The sequence below is a fragment of the Miniopterus schreibersii genome (genome assembly GCF_964146895.1).
Source record: "Miniopterus schreibersii genome assembly, chromosome: 3".
Taxonomy (NCBI): domain Eukaryota; kingdom Metazoa; phylum Chordata; class Mammalia; order Chiroptera; family Miniopteridae; genus Miniopterus; species Miniopterus schreibersii.
The window spans coordinates 66,802,887-66,821,047 of NC_138103.1; the positions used below are offsets into that span (position 1 = coordinate 66,802,887).

The 18,161-nt window shown below is 43.0% G+C and overlaps 1 protein-coding gene across 4 annotated transcripts in view; it reads right to left on the reverse strand.

Moving 5' to 3' along the window:
• IQGAP2 (IQ motif containing GTPase activating protein 2) overlaps window positions 1–18,161 on the reverse strand; it is a 248,957-nt gene that overhangs the window by 212,174 nt on the left and 18,622 nt on the right. The window contains exon 1 of one of the 4 annotated variants that reach the window (XM_081132685.1): window positions 6,766–7,014. The exons of the other annotated variants lie outside the window; for them this stretch is intronic. The gene's annotated coding sequence lies outside the window, so the exon portion shown is untranslated. Of the gene's footprint in view, window positions 1–6,765; window positions 7,015–18,161 lie in introns of those variants that run through there. 4 annotated transcript variants of the gene reach the window in all.

Below are 18,161 nucleotides of genomic sequence, written 5' to 3' on the forward strand. Positions count from 1 at the left end.
TCTACAAAGCTGGGAGACATACTTTTCCTTAACTATTAGGAGAAAAAAAAGCAATCAATCACAAGTAGTTCAAAGTTAGATATAAGAAAACAAAACCACCTCTTGGTTATGAATAGGGCTTTTTTCTGTGTATGTTTCATGCACTTATGTCATATTTCTCTAATCAATGTAAGCTCTTTGTGATACATGCATGAAAAATAGCAGGCAGAAGGGATTTACACTTAATAAGCACTTACTATGTGCCAGATATTTTACACACAACCTGCAACCCTTTTAAGATAGGAATTTCAGTCTCCACTTTTCTGGTAGGAAACAGTCTCAGAGAGGTTAGCTAATTTAGGTTTAGGTAATTCTAAGATCATAAAGACAATTGAACGGTAGAGTTGGGATAAGAAGCAACTCTGATTTCAAGGTTCTGATCTTTCTACTCTCCCAAAGTGCCACAGCCCCCTGCATGTAAATGTTGGATGACCAGTCCAGCAACTATTAGGCTCTTCTGAAGGCACCATGAATGGTATTACTGATGTCTCACTAATCAGCAGGTAGATTTATGTGACTTTGTTTTTCCTGCCGGAAATCATATAAATTCATGCTACTATCTTGAGGAAGTATAAAAAGTAAAAATATAGGCTTGTTTCTCAGAGATGCAGAAATCTCAAAAGCAGTCCAACAAAGGGAAAAATATTCGGATGCTATTCAGTATTGCAAGTTAAATTATATCAGGAATGCAAAGAGTGTAATAAGACCAAAACAAAAAAACAACAAGAAACTAAATGATGATACTTAATGGTACATCATAAGCAAAGTCATATGATCAATAAATGCTGAGAACACAATGAAGAAAATTTAACATTTGTTACCCGAGTCACACTCCTCTTTCCCCCCAAAGGTGAATTTTTCCTAAAGGACAAAATACCTGGTAAAAAAGGAGTGTGTGTTGAGTGGAAAGGGCAGTGACTATGAGTGTGACAGTCATGGATGAGTTAACTGGGCATTCAGTGTCCTCATCTGTAAAATGGGAACAATGCTACCTACTCCAGGAAGTTGTTGTCTGAGTAATTTCCAAAATCATATTTTAAAATCATATATATTTAAAATTACTTAATAGTTAAGTCAATTATAACTTTATAAGGGTATGTTTTTATTTGCACTATAATTTGGTGGGGGAGCCTAAAAGAAAAGACCAAAATATTAAATCACTTGTTTCCAAAAAGAGGACTCTGAGTCTTTTTCCTTAAATTGTTTGATTATCACACATTTTCCAAGTACTCTATACCATGGTATATGTATATCAGAAGTAACAAAATATTTTATTTCTGCCCTAGCTGGTTTGTTCAGTGGTTAGAGCGTCGGCCCACCCTCTCTGAAAAGCATGGAAAAAATATCCTCAGGTGAGGATTAAAAAGAAGGAAAAAAAAGATTAATATTTCTTTTAATGTTCAGTTACAGAAAAAATATATTTTTAAAATTTTTACTTTATTTTTTCTGTAACTGACATTAAAACATATATATATAATGAGGAATAAGTCTAATACCACATCCATTGCAAAAATGCCTTTCACGCACCTAACTGGCCCGTGTGAACTTCCAAGAAAAGAATCACAGTCATTCAAGATTTACGATGAATATTTAGTCAGTTTTATTGTGTAAAGAAAATATCAGAAGTTCAAGACAGCAGAGAGGAGTGAGATGAATGCCAGCCACTCTGCTGGAAGGCTTAATGGTGTGAAGGGCCTGGGTGTAAAAAGCTAATGAGGGGACAGGGAGAGTGAGATGCAACTGAGACGGGATGAACGCTAGGAACCTGAACTGGGGCAAGGAGGGAAGGCTGCCAGGAGCCTCTAGGATGTGAAACCCTACAAGTCTAAGTCAGGGAGAAGAGAGAACACGGGGATGCTCTGCAAGGCAGGCTTTGGCAACAGGATGAACGGGGGGGGGGGGGGGGGGGGGCGGTGTACGGGAGGGAACAAGGAAGTCAACTAGGAGCCACCAATTCACTCTGCAACTTCAGAAGGCGGAGGTGGAGACGCCGGGCTCCGCACCAGAAACTCGCCCCAGTCTGCCAATTTCCAGAAAGGCAAGTCTGTAGAATTAAAGGAAAAAACCAACAAGGTGGAAGCATCCCACTGTTCTAGAGATATATCTAGAGATATTGGGAGCTGACTTAAAACCAAACTTATATTTAGAGGGGAAGTTTAACTAACATAACAGACTCAATGAGAAGGCTGTGAGTAGAACAGAAGGGCACTATTAATGCAAGCATATGCTGTTTGTCACTGAGTGTGAATTAATACATGATTCAGGGCATTCAATTTTTAAAATATGCCAGAAACTCAGCTCTCAAGTGGATCATGGTATGCAAATGGAGATATGTTGACAATAGAGTTATGGATCAAGAATACATTTCAACTTGACTTTGGACTAAAGCAGTTTAGGCAAATTCTCATGAACAAAAAAGCTTCTCCGGTTTTAAATAGGACAGGCATCAGCTCACACATTTAGGGTCTGTGAGACCTGGGACTTGTAAGAAATCATAAAACACCACATACGGTGCCAACATCAAGCAGCAGAACTTGACCCAAAAATGCCGGGCTCTCCTGTTTCATAGAAGTCATATATATACATTTATAAAGTGCTACCATGTAAATGATCTCACCTGACTACAATTGGACAGATGGACAAGTATTATTACCAGTTGACTAAGACTAAAATGGGGTAAGTGCTTTGCTCAGGGCCCCAGAACTACGGTACAGAGCTGGTTTGTATTAAAAACCAACGATTGGTGTTTGTTTAGTTTTTACCGAACTTCTGGAGGCCCCTATTATATTAGAGCAACCGCATTTTTATTCTTTTATGTCAACAGTGCAGGGAGCGGTGGGAGGAAATGGAATGGCTGCTGTGGGAAGGGAACTGAGTTGGCAAGAGTGGGTGAAGCTCACATCAAGCCTGCAGGCTGAAGAGAATGTACACAAACCGTGATTCTGTAAACTGCTTGCAAAGTGTACAGAACACCCTGGGAAGAGCTCTCTTATGGAAAAGAATTTACCCCACTTGGGCAACAAAGCCAGAAACATTTTGGTTTGGGTTTGTTGTGTGCTTTTTGTTCTAACTGCCCTTAGAAAGTATATGCTCTCAAGTTTAGAAAAATGGGTGTTCTTGTGAACACAATGAAAGGCGCCAAGGTTTTCAGATAATGATTCTTTAGTCCAAAGCTCAACCTTGATACAACACCCAGGAGAGCAACCACCTTAAATATAATTAATTTTCTTCTGCTTTAGATTTAAATGAGTAATTGATCTTCATGCATTTCTTTTCTGGCTAGGACTGGCCCACGGTTCTGTATATAAATCCCCTGGCCCCACAAGTCTCCTGCAGGTCGGAGGAAGGAGCCAATGTGCACATCAGACACTAGTTCCTTAGAGGATTTGAATATAATTTCAGAATTAAGTCATTGTTTCTACTCCAGCCACAAGAGCCCTGCTAGTATTTGTGCAGCAGAAGTGTCCACGATTATAAAGCCAAGTAAGGAAGGACATTTATTCTTATTATTGATCCACTAGGAGCAAAATGCTGGCAGAGAATTATGGAGATGCAGAGTCCTAAAATGCCTTCCAAGCACCTTCTAATTAAAACCAATAAATACAACAAAAACAACAGAATGTGTTTCCTTTGGTATGTGGAAAAGTCTCTAATTAATGGCTAAATAGTTATAGTGAGGTCAGGGGTAGAGAGAAGGGATGAGATGGGGTGGAAGAAAGGACTGCCCCTAACAGTTTACCTCTAACAGAAAATATTCAACACCAAAGAAAGGTTAGAAGGCCCCTGTAAGATGAACTAATTATAGGACAAAGAACAGAAAAGCCAAGGGGAAGAAAGATTATTCATGATGGGATTAATCAGAGCCAGTTTTCTAGATTAAAAGAGTCTGAAGTGGGGGTTGAAGGAGGGGAGAGGAAGTTGGGCAACACACCTAGAAAAGTAAAGACAAGAATGTGGAAACTGCATACTCACTCACATCAAGATAAATTTTTGTGCTTTGTCTCCTGTCCCCTCCCCTCAGCCCTCAAAGTCTCCACTCCTCCCCTCCCCACCCTTCCAAAGGTCTCTAAACTTCTTGAGGAGAGGAGGGACAAGCTGCCCAGGACATTTCACAGCTGTTTCTCAGCAGTGTAGTTGAAAGGACTACAGGTTGTTTGATGACAATGTGTAGACCAGATGACAGCTCATAGCCAAGAAGCTGGGCAGAGTTCCTTTTATTGCTAAAAGCTCATTCAACACAGTTAACCTGGTATATCTAATAACACACATAATTCCTATAGAGCCATACAGAGTTCATTGGCATGAGTTGTTAAGTCAGTGACATAAATTACTGTAATAACTATTAATCTAAATATTCAAACCAAGTTCCTCCTTTTGCCAGGCCATCAGTTTTTAGTCATCAAGGACTTGCTTTCCCTCAGAACATCTTCAGAATTGCATCCATGGGAAGTGGGAATGAAGATTAAAGAAACAGTCCTAGATCTGCTCCTCAAAATCCTTGGTTCCCCATTCCTTCTCCTAGTACTCCACCCACGGCCATCCGATGCTTCCCCTTGCTCCAGGGCCTTGAGCTGCACACCCAATGCGTTGCTTAGGAGAGTTCCTTAGGGAGGGCCTTGGGCTGCTCCAAACCCTCCCCTACCCAACCTTCCCTCTCTCTTAATATCATGTCGGGAGGAAACAGGGGTACCCCGGGGAGATGAAGGGCAGAGAGAAGAGGTCCAGAAAGAGAGAAGGGTGTAAACTGAAGAATGTAGAAGACTTGCTACGCAAATGAGTTACGAGAGGAGCTAGTAGAGGGGCTGGTGAGGCTTTGTTTCCTTAACATCCCCACACTTCCACAGCCACAGTCACCCACAACCTCAGAGTATCTTCACCACAGTTTTTCCCAGTACTGATAAGACCACATTTAACCCACAACAATGCTCTGACACTGGTATTATTCCCATTTTAGGGATGTGGAAACAGACTTGGGACAGTTAAATCATTGGTCCAAGATCACAGCGCACAAGTAGAAAGCATGGTCTTATTGACTCTGGACGGGTAGCTCAGTTGGTTAGAGCATCATCCTGATACACCAAGGTTGTGGGTTCGATCCCCAATCAGGACACATACGAACATCAACCAATGAATACATAAGTAAGCGGAACAACAAATTCTCTCTCTCTCTCTCTCTCTCTCTCTCTCTCGTCAATACATAAATTTTTTTTAAAAAGAAAAAAAGCATGAGCATGGTCTTGCAGCAGTCCAGCTCCTAAAAGGCACTCTGCCGGATACAGTAAATGCACACCAGCCTTTCTGGGCCCTCCCTTGACCTCCACACACCTCCAGGCATCCCAATCTGTGCATCTGTGAGCTTTTCCATAGAAAAATAATGCAGAAGAGAGTAAACACATAAAAAGCATGAAAGGTCTAATTTCAGTCTCATACTTAAAAAAAAAAAAATCCAGTTTGCATTCTATTCTACAAGTGATCTGTGTTTCAGTATAAAATATAAGGGGTTCCCACCCCAAACTTAGCAGAATTGGCATTCCAAGTAGATGTCCATGGGCACCCTGTGGGCTGCACAGCCCACACACCACCAGTGCCCAATTTAGCGGCAGTTTAGCACACAGTTGGCTGCACATGTGCAGGAAGCTTAGAGAACCAGCTAGGAGGTGTCATTGTGGGAAGCATCTCATTGGAGGCACTCAACCCACTTATTCCAGCAGCCCTCGAGGGTCTGGCTATGTACCATATCACCACCCTTCACTGTGACCCACAGGGCACTCTGGGAACCAGGAATGGACATAACCCTTTTAACACAGTGGTGCCCGCAGCACCCGAGACTGTGTTCACACAGTAGGGAAACATGTCAAGAGGAAAAAATGCGGGTCAAAGCGGAACCAGAACTTTCTCATTCCATCTGGTTTTTCACATCTTTTTTCAGGGATGGGCTGGTTTTACACTGAATGTGCCAAGTCTGTTCTTCACTCAACTCCTACAAGTTGAAGGCAGGTTAATTCTAATCTAGTAGATAAAACTGAGTAAACCCACTCTCTACAGACTCCAGCACATAAACCAAAAAGCTCTTTTCTAAATAAACTCTTGGCATGAGCTTATTTGTTATGAACTGCCTTTCTCCTTAAAAGTAGAGTTCAGTACGAATACTGTGGGGGGTGGAGGGGAGTGGCAGGAAACACATAACAAGGGTTCTGGTACAGGTTTTGATGCTTAACATTTGAACCAGCATCTGATTAGCCCAATTTCCCAAATCATCTCTAGTCAAAATCTTTTACTCATGCGTCTCTCTCTATAAAAAGGCAAAGGCAGCAAGTTAACAGGCACTGACTATTAGACTATTGGTTGTTAGATAAATTCCAATATTTTTATATATAAAAATGCTTATACTAAAAAATAAAATGAAATAACAAGTGTCAGTGAGAGTGTAAAAAAACTGGAACCGTGTGCATTGCTGGTAGAAATGTAAAATGATGCAACCCTGTGGAAAATAGCATAGTGATTCCTCAAAAATTAAACACAGAATTACCATATGATTCAAAAATTCCACTTCTGGGTATATATCCAAAGGAAGTGAAAGCAGGGACTTGAGCAGATATTTGTACGCCTAAGTTCACAGAAGCATTATTTACAGTTACCAAAGGTGGAAGTAACCCAAGTGCCCATCAACAGTCACACAGAGAAAATCTGGTATATACTGTGGACCCTGAGAAAGAAGCTACTTACCAAGAGGGACTCCTGAAGGCTAACTGGGCTCAAATTTAAAAGCGGAGCCTAGCAGCTTTGTCTAAACAGGGGCCTCTCACACAAAGGCTGTGCGAGGGGAAAGCCTGCACTGAGCTGGCTGCACTGAGCTGCCCGCTCCAGACGCCGCACTCCCTGCTGCAGTGTCCCCGCCACCTGCGCCAGTCCTTACAAAGGGGCCTGTGGGACAGTGTCCAGCCGACAGGACTGCGGCCTTCCCCATCAGCTTCTGAACCGACCAATCAGAGCAGCTCCGCTCCAGCCAATCAGGACAGTGCCTTCCGAACCATTCAACCCGGGAGCATTTGGAGCGCTTATTTGCATGAGGACAACCAATGGGGACCAGGGCAGGGACTTCTGTCTTTTTAAGTCCTCTGGCTTGGAGAGTGCACTTTCCCTTTCCACCAAAGAATGAAGACTGTGTTTCCCTGGCTGCAGCTAAAGCACCAAAGATATCTCACCGGAGCAGAGCAGAACAGCACCGGGCAGAGTGGAGCAGACCAGGGCACAGCAGAGCTGCACGGCCAGGAAGGGGCCTGGCCCAGGAGCAGCCTCACAGCCCCGCTGTATCACTACTGAGCTGTCTGCACTGAATAAAGTTTCCTTTGTCACAGCACCCCAAACTGCGGGTTCCTGTTGATGCCGATGACCATTAATTAACAATACATACAATGATTATTATTCAGCCGTAAAAAAGGAAAGAAATTCTGACACATGCTACAACGTGAATCACCCCTGAGGACATGCTAAGTGAGATAAGCCAGTCACGAAAGGGCAAATATTATATGGCTCCAGTAACATGAGGTACTCAGACTGGAGTAGTAGTTCAAATTTATAGCCAGATGCTGAGGGGAGGTCTAAATAGGAAGTTAGTGTTTAATGGGTACAAGGTGTTAGTTTGGGAAGATGGAAAGTTCTGGAGATGGGTGGTGGTGACTGAACATCAGTGTGAAGGTACTTAATTCCATAGACCTGTACACTTAAAAATGGTTAAAACAGTAAAATTATGTATATTTTACCACAATTTAAAAAAAATGTTTGTATAGCACCTTCTGTATGCCAGGTACTGTTCTAACTTGGTTGCAAATATTAACTCATTTAATCTTCACAAAAACCTATGAGGCGGGTTCTATAATTATTATTGTCATCTTCATTATTGTCCTTGACCAGAGTTCAGAGCTGGCAAGTGGCACAGCCAAGATGCACAGGCTAGCATTCCAGCTCCATCACCTCGCCCTTCACCACTCTGTGCAGCTGCTTCCAGCAAGTGACACAGCAGGGCTGAGGGGTTCACCAAACAATTCATACAGAAACAAATAACAGGTCCTGCTGCCTACACAGCACTGGGAGGGGCCTAGCCCCCGAGACACCAGACCACTCAAGCCTTACCATGGTGAATTTAGGAATATCCAGAGGGCTCATCACATAGATCTTGAATCAAATTTAGCCTTGCTATCCTAGCCAGTTTTGCTCAGTGGTTAGAGCATTGGCCTGTAGACTGAAGGGTCCCAGGTTTGATTCCAGCCAAGGGCACATACCTCGGTTGTAGGCTTGATCCCCAGCGCTGGTCGGGGTGCGTGCAGGAGGCAACCAATCAATGTGTCTCTCTCACATTGATGTTTCTCTCTCTCTCACACTCTCTCCCCTTTCCACTCTCTCTGAAAAGCAATGGAAAAAATATCCTCAGGTGAGGATAAAAAAATTAGCCTTGTTAACCAATTTCATGGAACCAAAGAGTTTCAAATTAAAAATGGCATCTCTCTGGTCTAACCCTCTTTTCAAGACAAGAATTACTGCTAATCTATACCAAAGAAGGTATGCTTGCTTTCTTCTATTTTCTTGTTTCTTTAAAAATACATAGAACTAATGGTCTATGAAAGAACCCAATCCCAGAAGGCCATGGGATGAATATCCTAGGCCTGGGAGGCATCATCTACAGCAAATCACTCATCCTCTCTGGGTCTTACTTCGTCATTTACTAAATGGGAACACTCTTAAATCTATCTTCTCTTTAACAGTATTAGTGGATTAAGATTAGTTTAATTATAGAAAAATACTTTCAAAAAGTTAAAATGCTATTCTCATAATTCAGTTCACTTAGAGGTTGTTAAAAAAACACCTCTGAATAAAATGTTCAACAGACAGATCAAGAAGGATCACTCTCAGGTCTCAAGCATTGTTCTTGGGGTTCTCATCAGTTCTTCACACAGTTACTCATCCATCCTACAGGTAATAGTAAGACATTCACATTATACACAGTACTCCACCTCTGATCAAAGAAAATGCCTGTCCCTGTTGTTAGTGTTCTCCACGCCTCTCTCCCAAGGTCATGCTGGCACAAGGGTAAAGCAGACGGTTAGCAAAGGATATCATGACAAATGTGAGCCCTGCTAGCCCAAGGCTGCAATTTCCCTACCTCTTATTTCAGTATATTTTATTTTATTTTGTGCTTTTCTTAAGAACAAGGGCATTCTATGGCATGACCTCAGTACAATTACCCAAATCAGGAAATTTAATATTGATATAACACTATTACCCAATTCACAGTTCACATTCAAGTCTCACCACTTGTCCTGGTAATGCCCTTTACAGCTTTCCGTCTGTCCCGTGCATTCTGTCGCCATGGCTTCCTAGCCTGTTAATCTCAGCCCTTGTCCTTGTTGAGCTATGGTTTTGAAGATTACAAACCATTAGTTCTGTAGACTGTCCACCAGTTTAGATTTGTCTGATGTTTCCTCATGAATCGATGCTGTTTATGCACTCATGCGCCTTAATACAACCCAAAACTCAATCAGGAGGCACATGATGTTGGCTTGTCCCAACATGTGCCGTTACAGAACGTCAATGTTAATCACTCGGCTAAGGTGATGTGTGCCGGGTTTCTCCACTCAACATTTACTAGTTTTCTCTTTGTAATAGAGAAGTAATTTGCAGGGAAGTAATTTGCGACTATATACATATCTTTTCCCTCATAAAACTTTCATCCACTTTCATCCACTGAGGACTTTCCAGCCCCATTACTCTTTCTGTAACTGGAAGGCTATCTGACATAAGGAAGACCCTCCCTTCTCCTCATTTGTTTATTTATATCAGTTCATGGATTTTATAATCAATCCCATACCTATATTTGAAAAATTGACATGTATGAAAAAATGCACCCAAGGGACTTTGGAATAGGGAAACAATATGTCAAGAAAGGGTCCAAATGGTATACAAAACTAGTCTAGTTTGCCCATAAAAGTGCTAAAAGTTCAGCCATGAAGTCTATAGCTGAAGAAGACCTGCTCTATGACAAAACCCTGGATGTGTGTCAGACATAAAATACCATGTCCTATAGCAGCTGCCATTCATTAATTTAGAAGGCTTCATGCTAGCATTCTGACAAGTAACTACTGAGCTTCCCAACAACCCTGCTGGACAGACAACCCTAATTTACAGAGGAGAACAGGGCTCAGAGAGCTAGGGATTTGCCCATGGCCCCAGTGCCAAGCAGGCCGGATTCAGGTATGTGGATTCTAGAACACATGCTTTCCATATATGGTCCTGTCCCCTCGTATAGTTGAACTTTGTACATCTGCCATAACCTTTGCCTCCATCCATTTTATGTGTCAGATATACTATTATATTAAAATGTTCTACAATGAGATGATTTAAAACTCTGGAAATGATTAACTCGTACATGTTTTCTCACTATAAACTATAGCACTCCCATTGAACAGCTCCTTTCAGCAAAATATTTTCACCCAGAACATGGTTATTAAGTTTCTATTGCATATCTCTTAAGATTCAAGCAGAGTGAATTTTGTATTTATTCTGGAATTATATTATTAGGCAATTTTCAACTTAAGAGAAAAGAGAAGGAATTGGGGCTACAACTGAGTAGTGACTCAGACAAGGTGCGATGTTTACACACACTCAACGTTAACTCTCCATCCCAAGTGACGGTAATGTAAGTGGCCAGGTGTGTTTTCATATCTGCCCTGTGGCTCCAGAATGGTACGTGGGGTCGGTTTAGTTTGTGAGAAAGAACTCACATTCCTTCCCCCTCGCCAGTACACACACACACACACCATGCACACAGCTTAATTATTCATCACTAAAGCTACTCAGTGGGTGAAGTCAATCCATGGGTCTTAATAATGACTGACCACACAGTATAACAATGCGGTTTACCTTGATACCATTTTCATTCAAGGAAATGAGATCAGACTATTGGGAGGTAAGAAAGACTTCTTGTAATAAACATACCATAGGGTTTTTATTTTAATTGGAAGGATGGGAAGAAGAGAATTACAACATCCCCTACAGAAAATCTGAGAGGAGATATAGTATCAATGAGTGCCTTGTACCCCAATCCCTTTTAATAGCTTTCACCTTCTCCACTGGCTTTAGACAGCTTTGTGTTAGTGTCTCAGCTGGAGGGGCTCAGATCATACACATGAGAGGCAACCACCTCATTTCCAAGTGATGCAGGCTTTGGGTGCCCCTTTTCTTGCCAGTTCCTTTCTTTTTTCCCTTGGCCATTCCCTAGCCACTGGGTAGGTTTTTTCTACTCCCCATGCTGTGGGTAGAACAGCTCTCTTCATGGTTCCTGGGGTTGATGCAGAGAGAGCTGGGCACCATGTTCCTACAGCCCCAGTGCCAGGCAGGCGGGATTCAGGTGTATACCCGACTTCATCCCACATGTGCCGTGACTCCTGCTCACCACTCAGGCTTTGAAAGTCCTCTTTATGGCACATGGGGACTTGCTTCCTTAGTAACGCAAAGCTTCTTTCATTTTGATATCTCTTACCAGTCTGATGCAAGCGGGATGTTTGTCTGCAGCAGTTCAGTCCACCAAGTTGCCCAGAAGGTAGGGAAGCGACAAGATTAACACTTTGCAAGCTGAAGACAGAGGCACAAAAGGTAGTGACTGAAAGGGTACCTGTCCAACTAACACCAGGAGCAGACTAGAAACCAGCCCGAGCATGAGGCTGAGACTCACGGGGTCCTAACCACTGGCTCTGTAGGAAACAGCACTCTTAGCGCCGTACCTTCTCTTCCCAAAAAGCTCCCTTTCCCACCAGGCTCTTAACCCCTGCTTCTCTGGTGCTTTTTCTCATATTCCATACCTTAGGCAGACCTCTGCAAATGTAGGTACTTTAGGGAGATAATTTCTATACTCTATCCAGGTAAAAAAGAGTTCACTGAAATGTGACAGACAAGCCCCGCGGAGGGATGTGATTCCACGGGAGAAAGAATCACTGGGAGTCTCAGACTGTGAAGACGAATGATGATGATGAGTGGCGATGAAACACAAAACCAAACCAAACCGTGCTAACCACTACTGAGCACTTACAGTTGTGCTGGTCATTTACGTAATTATTTTAATCCTCACAAAGACTGTGCGAGGCAGGCATTATTATTTCTCCCTATCAGATGAGGAACGGTGCTTGGTGGAGCCTGGACTGGGACCGGAGTGGTCTGGCCCGAGGACCCGGCTCTTCACCAACAGGCTGTGCTCAGGAGGCAACGGGCAGCAAGGGGCAGCACGCCCTCACTCAGCCCAGCCAGCCCAGAGTTCCTCGGCAGGTCAAGGAAATGAATACGGAGTCCGGATGCGGCAAGATGAGACTCAGGTAACATGATTAAGTTCTGGTATTTATAAGTCAAGAGATTGCACACAGAATTAAGTACTCTATCCTTCAAAATAGCCATCTGAGAAGCTCTATGTTCATTCCAACTTGGCTGCCATGACTGAGCACATTTTTGGAATGCCTTTCAACTCAATTATGCATTTCTTTCAAATATCCTGAAACTTGGTCTTCAGAGATGGATCAGATGTTTGCAAACAGCCAGCAGTCAACTTGAACCCAGCCTAGAAAATAAGGTGGCAAAATGAAGGTCTCATTACTTCAGATTATTTTTTCCTTCCTGGCTGATAAAACGATTCTGATGGCAATTCCGAAAGGAAGTAGCAGAACTCTGAACTGTAGAGAGAAGCTGATTTGAACGATATTGCTTATTTAAATGTATAAGAGCTAGTTTGTTATTTAGCCTCATAACTTCATAATTACATCTAACAGGTAAGAAACTTTTCCCTTGAGTCTCTCCTCAATTTGAGGACGACAATGGGAACCTCCAAGTCACTACAGGCAAATGGTAAAGCACTGTATTTAAGAATCAGGTTTGCCCAGTTGGCGTGGCTCAGCGGTTGAGCATTGACCTAGGAACCAGGAGATGGAGGTTCGATCCCCAGTCAGGGCACGTGACCAGGTTGCGGGCTCGATCCCCAGCAGGGGGTGTGCAGGAGGCAGCCGATCAATGACTGTCTCATCACTGATGTTTCTAACTCACTCCCTCTCCCCTCTCTCTGAAATCAATAATGACATATATTTTTTTTAAAAAATCAGGTTTGACATAAAATCGCCTGGATTCTAATTCCAGGCCTGATATTCACTCATCTCTAAGCCTCAACTTCTTTATTTGCAAAATGGGATAAGATCTAATTAGGGCACAGGCAGGAAAGAAATGATACTCAAACAGGGTAACTGAAAGGAATTTAAAGAAAGCACTATTTATAAAGGCATAAACAAGTTCAGGGAAATGAGCAAGGACTGTGGGGTACCCAGGAGCTAGCGACAGCAGAGAGCCCTCCCCTCCCCAGGTCTGAAGGGACAAGAGGAGGGGGGATTTGCAGCAAGATTTTAGCAGGAAAGGGCCACCAGACAAGAGCTGTGACTTTCAGCAGAGGAACCCACATCACCTCCAACCCCCAGCCTGGGGAAGGAAAGAAAAAGGAAAATAAACACCCTGACTTATCTTCCAAAAACTAGAGGGCAAGGCAGCCCACAAGTGTAATGTTCTCCCTCCCAGGACATAGAGTACAGTGGGCTGGAAGGGCAAGCAGAGGGCATCCAGCCCGGGATCTCACAAAGTTGGGAGCCAGTCCTCCGTAATCACTAATTTGACTTCTCTGTCTATTCTACTCAGAAGTAAATGCCATGTGGGCAGGAAGTACCTACCTAACACACTGCCCAGCCAGGGCACAGCTCAGTCACTGACATATAATATGGTAAGTCACTAGCTCTCATTAGGGTACTATTTGAAGTAATATCATTGTTTGAAAAATGATTGGTCTGCTATATAACACAGGAAATAAGCAGAGGGCTTATACCTTTAAAACACAGATCCGGATGTCCATTCTGGCTTCCACCCTGTTCTATTAGCTCAAGCGGTGTGTGATGCTCAAAAAACCCACCCCAGAATATTAGCTCAGAAATAGACCAGGTTAAATCTTATTAAAGCCATAAATGTTTTGTAATGCTGCAGAATTTCCCCAATTTGATTTTATGAATACAGTTAATCCCATTTGAGAGATAATACAAGCTTAAATGTTTCAACCCAACATGAGATGTCTGCTCTGAGTAAATATGAAGCCATTATACAAAGGTCACATGGAATCGCCACACTTCAGGAGGAACTGTGCTGCCACCGAGGACACCTCTCAGTGAAGTAGAGAGAAGAGAAACAAAATAAATCAACAAAAAGACTCATTTTCTTAAATCTCTCTGATGACTAAAGTGCATTCTAAGCAGACTAGTGCCTACGTGTGCAAATGTTACACCTACTGTAACTGTTCATATAATAAAACACAAGGAAGGTACTTTAAATGTTTACCAAATCAGCTTCAGCTATGTGAGATTTTAAGTTAAAATCTCACATAGCAACTCAGAACAACAATATAGGAATACTTACTTCATTAAAAATTTTAAATTCCATAGAACTATAGAAAGTCACAAGTGAATTCTCCTTCATACCTAATGCGCACCAAAGTTCCACTCTCATCCCCACTAGAAGCCTCCGTTAACAGTTTGGGGTGATTCTTTTAAAACTGTTTCCTAATGGATCACTGAATACATGTTTTTCTGTAAATCATATTGTCACTTAATACATGGATATATTCCCATGTCAGTACATATTGAGCTACATCATTCATTTTAAAGGCTGCATAGTATTTCTAACATGCATATTCCAATTTATTTAAACCATTACCCAATTGTCAGGCACTTAGGTTAACTTCGCCTTAGTTACTTTCATTAATTCTTTACAGTGTACACAGCTTGTCTTTTATTTCCCCATTTATAATTAGCTCATTCTTGATACAGCTTTGCTGACTTCTAATCACACCAATTTTCTACTGAATCGGTGCTGCAGTATAGTGTGGACTAAATAGTTGATGTGACTTTTCTTAAGTGGTTACAAATTCTTTGATTCCTTCTATTAAGAGTTGGGATCTACCCTAGCCAGGTAGCTCAGCTGGTTAGTGTCATCCCGATATGCTAAGGTTGTGGGTTCGATCTTTGATCAGGGCACATACAAGAATCAACCAATGAATGCATAAATAAGAGGACAACAAATTGAGGTTTCTCTCTCTCTCTAAAAATTAATAAATTTTAAAAAGAGGTAGGATATAAGACCCATCCTCATGAATCTGGGCAAACACAGGATGGCTTCAGCCAATAAAGGGTGGTAGAAGTGACTTTCTGTGACTTCTGAGGCTGTTATAAAAGTCCATGCAGTTCCCTCTTGGTCTCTTAGAAGCCAGTCCCCATGTTGGGAGGGCCATGTGGACAGTCTACCTGAGGATACTCTGGTAAACAGCCCCAGCTGGATCCAACCTTCAAGTCATCCAGCCCAGGGACCAGGGACCAGGTATATGAATGAAGAAGCTGCCAGATAATTCCAGCTCCCCCAGAAGTTTGAGTCTATCCAGCTCATTAATTGGTCCAGTAAATGGAGAAAAGACAAGCCATTCCCACTCTGCCGTGCCTGAATTCCCAGCCCAGAGAATCTGTAAGCATAAAACAGTGGTGGTTTTTATTTACTAAGTTTTGGGGTGATTTGTTATATAGCACTGTATAAGAGAATCAGTGGTACACACGTCTGCATGCCTAACTCAAGCAGGTGACATATCTCTCATCCCAAATCTCTTACTTCTATTACTGTTTCCTGTAAAGACAAGTCCAAACACTTCGAGGTCTGGACTAAGGCCTCAAAGCAGTCTTTAAACCACTGTAAACTCTCCTTACCTATAAGCTAGAGGTATCTCCTTTCTCTAATAGAGGAATGCTGTGAGAACTAAAAATGTGCTAAAACCCTATATAAACAGAAGTGTGTGTGTGTGTGTGTGTGTGTGTGTGTGTGTGTGAGCACGCGTGTGTTCCTTTTCATTCAGCTACAGCAAAGGTATTCAAATGCAAATCCCTAGTGAACTTAGGCTTTAAGATTTAGTCAGGATCTCTGGACTTCTGGATGGAGAGTGTAGGAACTTCATTTACTTCAATTCTCCCACAGAGACTTTCATAGCTGGGCACTCTTCTAATTTTGAAAAGTTATGAATAGTGCGAATTTATTTTAACACCCTCATCAGAGTGATAGAACTATTAACTAATTTTAATATAGACAGACAAAAAATAAACAGATGGATACAGAAGAGAATAAAAACAAGAAAGAAATATATCTAAATGCTCACAATGGTTATACTGGGGTAATGAGAAAGATTATTTTAAGTTTTTCTTAAATCAGTTAAATAAGCAATATAAAGACAAGGCTATCCTTGCAGATTAACATCCAAACCTGACTCCTGGCTCACAGCAGCAGGAGGGGGCCTGGACTCTGCTCCTTCCTTTGCATCACCAGTTTGAGATGTTTTACGTGCTCACTTTCCAGTGCTCAATATCATTTCCCATTCCCCCTCCCTTCCCTGGTAGCAGCAGCCCTGCAGACACAAAGGATTCAGGGTAACCTGAGGAGCAGCAACTGCTTTCCATGTTGCCCAGTACCCCAGAGAGCGTCCCTTGCTAGGAGAGCGAGTGCCTGGCTGCCTGTCATCCCTGCAGAGCTCAGCAGCTACAAGTTGTGCCAAAGCCCTTCTGAGGGGCTGGTTCTCCAAACAGAACCCAGGGAGCTAGCAAACAGCTCCGAGTCTAAAATGGTCCAATCTGCTGCCTTTCTGGAGCTGGTTTGCCCCTTCGATGCCCATTCAGGGGTGCAGCCATCTGTCTCAGGCTGTCCTGTTAAACTGCTGCTCACAGAGCCAGGTGAGTGGCTGCAAGCATCGGTCCTTCTGCTGCCTGCAAGGTTCCAGCCTCATGTCCCGCCCACACACAGGCCTGTGGGCAGCCCCTCACACATCAGACTCCCAAACCCCTTATGCCCCCCTCTCAGGGTGTTCCTCCTCCTGGGCACATTTGCCAGTTTTTCTTTAACTTCAAGAGCCGCTCCTCATTAGAGCCTCACTACTCAAAGTGTGGTCTGCAGACCAGCAGCAGCATGGACATCCCCTGGGAGCTGGTCGGCATGCAGTCTCAGGCCCAGCCCTGCTCCCTCCCAAATCTGCAGTTTACCCAGATCCTCAGATGATGTACAGGCACATGAAAGTGTGAGAAGTGCTGTACTAGAAGTGCTGTACTCGTTTAAAATGTAACATTTTTTGTCGGTATAAAGCCTGTTACGCTAGTCATGGTAGAAATTTTGAGAAAACAGCTTTAGCAGTGGGAAACAGCATACTCGCATTCCCAGCAGAAAGACCCCATTATGCATGCACTCTTAAAGGGGAGAGGGCAGAGCTCGGCTCACTTCATTTCAGAGCCAAATCCAAGAACACGACAGTGAGGCTATTTCATTTTAAATCACCTCCCACCGTCACAAACACTAATTGGTCCAGTAAGTGGTATTAGAAAAGCTTAAGGTGCGAGCTTGGTCAGAACAAACACAGCAACACAAAAAAAGAAATATCCAGAAAACAATTTTGTTTCTTTACCTGTAGTTAAGATTCTCAACCAAGGACATTTGGCATTGTCTAGAGACATTCTGGGTCATCACAACTGCAGGGGGTATGACTGGCCTCGGGTGCAGCAGGGATGCTATTAAACATCCTACAGTGCACAGCTGCCCACAACCAAGAACTGTCCAGTCTACAATGTGACTTGTGCTGAGGCTGAAGACCCTGACCTTCAGAATTAACTATCGTGTCATTTACCCCTCCCTCTCAGTGTCCCCCACCACCTACTGCTCCCTCTACCAAGAAACCCGCCCTCTAGTAAAAAGCCAGCACTCCCCTTGCTCAATGGTTTCCCACCCTTGGATCAGAAAAGAGCCTGTCACTGAGTGTGTGACAGCCAGGGACAGAGGAGCCGGGCCGTGTCCTTTCAGCAGGAAGGGCCCCAGCTTGTCCCTTCCTCATTACTCATGCAGCACAGGCCTTAGGTTACCTATTATAAAATCATGGGCTGGAAGGGGCCTTAGTGATCCTCTAGTCCCACTCCCTTGCTCAGAGGCGTATTAAAGGGCTGCATCCCAGCCTGCCTCAGCACGCAGGCCGCTCCCTTTATAAC